Source organism: Xenopus tropicalis, chromosome 1 (genome assembly GCF_000004195.4).
Source record: "Xenopus tropicalis strain Nigerian chromosome 1, UCB_Xtro_10.0, whole genome shotgun sequence".
Classification (NCBI taxonomy): domain Eukaryota; kingdom Metazoa; phylum Chordata; class Amphibia; order Anura; family Pipidae; genus Xenopus; species Xenopus tropicalis.
Window position 1 is genome coordinate 3718535 of NC_030677.2, and position 7204 is coordinate 3725738.

Here is a 7204-nt window from a genome sequence, read left to right on the forward strand (position 1 = left end):
TAAACTAATAAATAAATGTTATTTAATATTAATATTATTACTATTACTATTACTATTTAATATTATTAACATTATTAATAAATTAATAATAATAAAAAAATTAAATAAATACCAAAGATTTGAGTTTTGGAAACAATAATATAAATTCATGAATTTTAGTGAAAAAAAAGTTTGAATTGTTGTTCGAACATCAGCCCCGTATTGTATCAGCCGTCCAATTCATGTTCCTTTTAGTGAACTGGACAATATTCATCCTCTGAATGTTTCACATCTCTATTTTACATAAAAAATGCCGCTTGACCATCTAAATGTCCACCTTCTGTCAATCCACAGGAAAGCCAAAAGTTAATCAACAATGTACAATAATTAACAATAAAGTGAACATTCCATTAATGTATATGGCACCCACTTCTTATCAGGTATCAAAGTTCTTATCAAATTTATGAATTTCACATACTATAGGGCAGTTATCTTCAATATATTACATGTAGTGATGAGCTAATGTTTTTGGCAGGCATGCATTCCCAGCGAAATTCCACATTTCGCCATCGCTTCAAAAAAGGCGCAGTCATGTCAAAGTCTTGTGCATCAAAAAGTTGGGCGGTAGCCGCATTTTGCAATTTTTTTGCAGTTTCAGCAGTTTTGTGGATTTTTCGTCTCAGCAAAATGGGATAGATTTGATTTGGTGAACTGGTTTCCATGTGTAATTACATTTTTTCATCAACTTCTCTAGAGAACCAGGGGGGCAGTGGGACAGCATTACGAGTTTAGTGTCCAATTTAAGGGGAAATGCCTGTATGTAACCAATCACTTAGATTGTAAGCTCTATGGGACAGGGAACTCCTTCCTACTGTGTCTCATACCACATGGCACTTAATCTCTGTGTATTTATACTTATTTATTGTATTTATTATAACACTTGTCCTCCCTGTGTGTAATTGTGTATATTGTAAGATTGTACAGCGCTGCGTACCCTTGTGGCGCTTCATAAATAAAGTTATATATACATACATACATACATACTTTCTCCTTTTAAATGAGCTCCATGAAGATCCATCCATAGTAAGGATGCTTTTCTAATGTATAGGGGATCATAGGAACTTTCCCCTTGTTCTTTTTAAATTCAGGCAGCTCCTGTGCCTTAGTGCCTCTGCCTGTGAATGATCAAGCCCCAGTTAGAAGCAGGTGAAGAAAGGCAGAAGAAAGGTCTGAAATCTGCTGGATGCCCCAGAAGACAGAAAAAAGGAGCCAGAGAGCACCTGGGTTTGGAGCCAAATCTAAGGAGTGGGTTTGCTGCGGCTGTGAAGGATTCCTTGCTGTTACTCTCAGGCAGGGGGTAGAAAGTGTCCATGAAGAAATCCAGTGTGGAGCTCAGCCAGGAGGAAGGGCCTAGATCCCAGCTATACATATAGAGCCCATCTCATTCTCTGCCAAGCTGCTAGGAATCGAGGAGGTGACTGGTGCCACTGTGGAGAGTGTCTGTGCCGCAGAGCTGATAGGGTGAGCACCCAGTCTTCAAAAGGTTGTTACAGTATTTACAATAACCTTGAAGAGCCCCTATAGCCTCAACTTGCAGATCATAACTGTACAATTTTACATTAGTACAGGGGAATACATACAGTATGCTGCCATAGTTATAAGCAAACTTAGGGGGTCTGTTCCTGTTGGTTTGTGTTTAGTACAGGGGATCCCCTACATAGTTGTTATTTATGTTGGCATAATATTATGTTCTCTCTTTACAGGCTCTAAGTTCTTTTAATGGTTCCCAGATGCATCAGAAATATACATCATGGGAGCCCTAAACCGTGCATCTTGTTGACTTCCTGTAAGGGGGTTTTCACTCTATGGTAGGGTTTAGGAATATCATCAAACAGAAGAAACAGGGGCTAAGCACAATAGACCAATTCCTTGATAAAAGTTTAGCTATGGAAGTTGGTAAGTGTGGTTGTGCCCAACTACCAAGACAACTGCAGTTGAAACCAAAGCAGAATGCAGAGTTCCCAACACTTTCACAGAACCATAGGGAAAGATTAATGGAGGGCAACACAAGTCTGAATGGGTGGCACACTTACTAACAAGTAGAGAAACTAATATTGGGAGCAATGACCAATTAAGACTTGGGTTTACCTTTTTCTTATATATTCTTGATGGAATTTCTTTAGCCCCATTTAGTTTATGTAAAGAAAGCATCGTATGCAGGGCCAGTGCCATGGTATATACTGATCTGTCCACTTCTGTTCCATAATGATAATCTGTTACAAATTCTTTTAAAGTTTCCTCCCCTGTGCAGTTCTTGAAGAAATCATAGGCATCATACAGAAAATGTTTCTTCTCTTCATCCCCTCTCCTACAGGAGTACTGAAATACTAATATATCTTTGAGTAATTCGTCTTCTGTGATAGATAACATATATTCCATGAATTTACTCCTTTGTCCTTTATTATCCTCAGTTGGGTATCTGAACACCAAACTCCCATGGGATAATGTATCATAAATTACCTGTGAAGAAATCCCTGGCATGGGAACCAATAGAGTCTTTTCTTCGAATAAATAAGAGTGTATATACAGTGTTGCCAAAAAGTAGAAAGTAAATGTCCCACACAAGACTATAACCTCAGCCTTTGAGTTTATTATTCTGTCAGAAATTCTTAAATTCTTTAATTCATCTGTTGTTGTTAAAGTGACAATGAAGTCAACACAGGCGCCATGTTTGATAATTTCACTTTGCAGCTTCTGACCCACCAACTCTCCATTGTCATCATCAGCCACCAGAATAATCACCCAGGTCCACCCTAAGCGTTGTATCAGCATGGCAATGGCAGTGTGTCTGATATGGTCACTGGGCACTGTACTGAGAAAGTACGGATATAGCACTGGGTCACTAAGTGCCGGGTCTGTGGCAGCACTGCTGATCTGAAAAGAAAAATGTTGAATTTTTGTGTTACTATTGTTTCTATCACTGAGATGGAATGGAGTTTTTCCATTACAAATATTTTATTCTTTACAATCTTAAAAGAGCTGCATTTACCTTGGGAACAGACTTTATTACTTCTGATAACCATAATTTATACTAAAATATCATAATTTATAGGAATACAACACTTTTTCATTAACAAGTTTTGCATATTTTACCATTTTTTTAGAAAACTCGAACATGATAGGGGAAGAAAGTAAGAAGAGCGGAATCAAAGGTCAGGATGGGAAATCAAGTCTTTAGTTAAACCAGTGTGAGTACTTTAAACATTTTACAGAATGTACCATAATGGGATGAGTTATTGGTAGTATATGTAGGAGGTAAGAATGGGGGATGTCCCTCTCAGGTCCCTCTCAGGTTTTGCCCCATAAGGTGACCTTGGGTGCATATTGGCAAACATCGGTTCATAAAGAGCATTCCTCCTTGATCCCTCCCTTATGTCTGTCACAGTAGGAAGTGAAGGAGTGGCATTTGTGGATTTCTGAATCAACCGAGTGGACTGAGACCAGAAGGCAGTTGCTAGAGGACACATAGTGCCCACGTCCTTTTGGCATCTCCAGCAGATGTTTGAATTTGGAATGGCTGCGTGCACTTTATCCAGTGTCCAATACCATCTTTACATCATTTTTATTTTTAATTCCTGGTGATTTAGGGATTTTGCATATTTGGGGGTTTGTTGAAAAATGTAATCCCCACTGTTGACGCACAATAGTTTGTTATAGATTGTTTTTTTTTTTTTTAAAGAGGCACTAAAGCCTAAAAAAATAATATAGCAAGAAATGTTTAGCTATGTGTTTTGAGCCCTTGTACCAGCCCAACATCACCAAAGCTCTATAGAATTTTTTCCAAATACCTTCGGCATCAATTTCTCCATACCTTTTCCTACTGTATTACTCAAAACATATAAATATAATTTTCCCTGAATTAAACCTATAAACCTCTAAATCCATCTCATGATTTTTAAAAACTAAAAGATTTCTGGCATCCCACAAAACCTCTTTAACACAATTTAGTATTAGCCATAAAACTCTTGCTTTGCCTTTTTCTAAATGAAATAGTCCATACATAATCATTTCATCCCTCAACATCTGAACCCCAGTTAAACCAGCAGTCATTTTCCCCATCCTCCCCCATACTCTTTTTGCAAAACCACACTCAAAAAATACATGCCTAACATTTTCTATTTGTTTGAATCCAACCCTTGGGCACCCCTCTCTCTCCAGCAGTCTCCTTCTCCTCTGAAACACTTAGTTGCCAAAAACCTCTCTATATTCATTAAAATGTTCCCACCATTCTTATTAGCTTTTGTAACCTTATCCCTCCTTAGCTTCTCCCTCTTAGAGTTCCATATCAATTGAAAAATAATCCTTATAATTTTTCTAAGACATTTAACCAGGGCTGGAAAAATGCTGCTGATGTGCAATAAGATTGGAATAAGTACTGATTTAATCACTAAGACTTTCCCCTCTGTGGTTAAAGTTCTTAGCCTCCAAAAATGTATCTTCTTCTCAATTTTCTTAAAGACTTTTTCCCAAGTCTCCTTTCCCCACAAATCATCCCCAAAAATAACCCCCAAAATCTCAATATTATTTTATGTAGCTCTGCTACACATACTCTTGTCTACATTTAATTTAAATCCGCTCGCCATACAAAAGCACTCTACTTCTCAAAGCTGCTTGTGTTTTACACAATATTGTAATGTCATCCATGTAACATATTACATTTAAATCTTTCCTGTTTCCTCCCGGTATCTCTACACCACGCAAATCCTTATCACTATTTAACATTCTTACCAAGGGTTCAATAAAACACACAAATAACACAGGAGAAAGTGGGTAGCCCTGCCTCACTCCTGAATTAACACATACTTTCTCCATTAGGAAACCACTTACCTGTACAAAACTAATAATATCCAAATACAATAATATAATCCAAGCTAACACTGGTATGTCTAATTTATTTAATACATTAAACATATAACTATGGACGACCCTATCATAGGCCTTTTCAAAGTCCACTGTTATTACTGTCACAGGTTGCTTCCGATCCCTACAATACCACAGTCCATCCCTCAGACATACTAAATATTCTGTGATCTGCCTTCCCAGGATCCCACAAAACTGCTCGTCCCCAACCATTTTTTCTATAACCTTTCTGAGCCTTTTTGCAATTATCTTCGCCAAGATCTTATAATCAACGTTCAAAAGGATAGGTCTCCAATTTTTCAGTTCCTCTCGCCCAGCTTTTGTGTATAATAGCACTATAATGCTCTCACTCATAATCTCAGGCAGAATTTCCTGTTCTAAAACAAAATTGCAAAAATCAAAAAAACATCTCTCCGATATAATCCCAAAAAAACACAATAAAACTCAATTGGCAAACCGTCACTACCTGGAGTTTTTGCTTTCTTCACACTCTCAAAAGTGTCTTCCTTTTTTTTATCGCCACTCATAAAATCTTTATCAAAGGAATCCAGATTATCTTCCAATATCTCTTGTTCTAAATCCAAATCTCTCTTTTCTCAGAAAATAAATCACTATAAAAGGACCTTACTTCCTTCAAAATTTCCTTTTTCCCCACTTACCAAATCCCCATTTTTATTCTTAGCACTAATCATTTCATATCTTTTTCTAATTCTTTCCCTAGCTTTTCCAATCTCTTCTTTAACCTCCAACCCCAAAGACCTCAGTTCTTCCAAATACACCAGTCTTTTCTGCCAATTCTCATATTCTACTTTTTCCTCCCTTCTTTTCTCTACACCTTTCCTGATGAAAAACCTTTTAGTTAGTACTTTTACCCAGGGCCACCATTTCCCAATATCCCCAAAATTATTTACCTTATTTTTTCCATTTCTCCAAACAAACAATATACTCTTTTTTTCAATTTAATTTTTTAGCTTCCAAATACCTTTGCAATGTTGCATCATATTATCTGCTTCCAAACCTGCCACAACCATACCATGATCAGCAAACGGCGGTCTGGTCACATTAAAAGTATCAATTCTTGATTGTACTGTCCCTTTATCACTAAAGAAGGTATAACACTCCCCCGCGGTTTCAGACAAAACAAGAGCATCTCTCAGCTTAAATAAATCGACTATTTCTTTTAATTTTTTTCCCAGATGCATCTACATAACTATTCCTTGATCTCCCCCGATCCCCGTTCCTAATAATGCAATTAAAGTCGCCCATAAGCAGGGTACACACTCTCCCACCCAAAAATAATTTTAACTTATCAAAAAGAAGTAATCTTTCATTTTTATCTGGAGAAACATACACATTAATTATTTTGAAACTCACCCCTTTAAATTTAAAACAAACTAAAAGTATCCTTCCTTGGACTATATGGTTTACATCTGTTATTTCAAAATTCCCACCTTTATATAAAATACCTACTCCTCCATTTCTGTCTTTACTTGTAGACCATACTGCTGGCCCCAAATCCCAATTGCCCAGTTTTGGTTCATTTGACAAAGCTCGTTCTTGTTCGGTTTGAACCTCTATAAGTTACAGACTGCACAGCAAGTGTTGCATGTGATCCAAGTGTTGCATGTGTATGGGGTCCTGGAGCAGCAGTTCCATGCAGCATTTACTTGTGAGAGATGCAGGTGGGTTTTCCTCTTGGAATCTGAGGTGCAGAATCTAAGGGGGGAACTGGCAGCACTGAGGGCAGCTGCAAGCATGGGGGAGAACAGGAGGCTCACTGAGCAACCACTGGCAGGGGCCGGTGTAGTGGGGGGTGGAGAAGGGACAGTGGAGGTTAATGAGGGAGACAGGTTTGTGATAGTTAAGAGGGGCAGTAGGGGACAAAGGGGTAGGGGGGCTGGTTCACTGCTTGTACAAACCAACAGATTTGCCGCTTTAGGTGAAGATGCTGGGGAAGGCAGCTCTGAGCTAGCATGTATGGAGCGGGCTAACTCTCAGAGCCCCCTGGGAGCCGGCACCTCTAATACAGGTGGGGGGAATAGTGCTAGGGAGGGAAGGCAGCTCTGAGCTGGCATGTATGGGGCAGGCTGACTCTCAGAGCCCCCTGGGAGCTGGCACCTCTAATACAGGTGGGGGAATAGTGCTAGGGAGGGAAGGCAGCTCTGAGCTGGCATGTATGGGGCGGGCTGACTCTCAGAGCCCCATGGGAGCCGGCACCTCTAATACAGGTGGGGGGAGTAGTGCTAGGGAGGGAAGGCAGCTCTGAGCTAGCATGTATGGGGCGGGCTGACTCTCAGAGCACCCT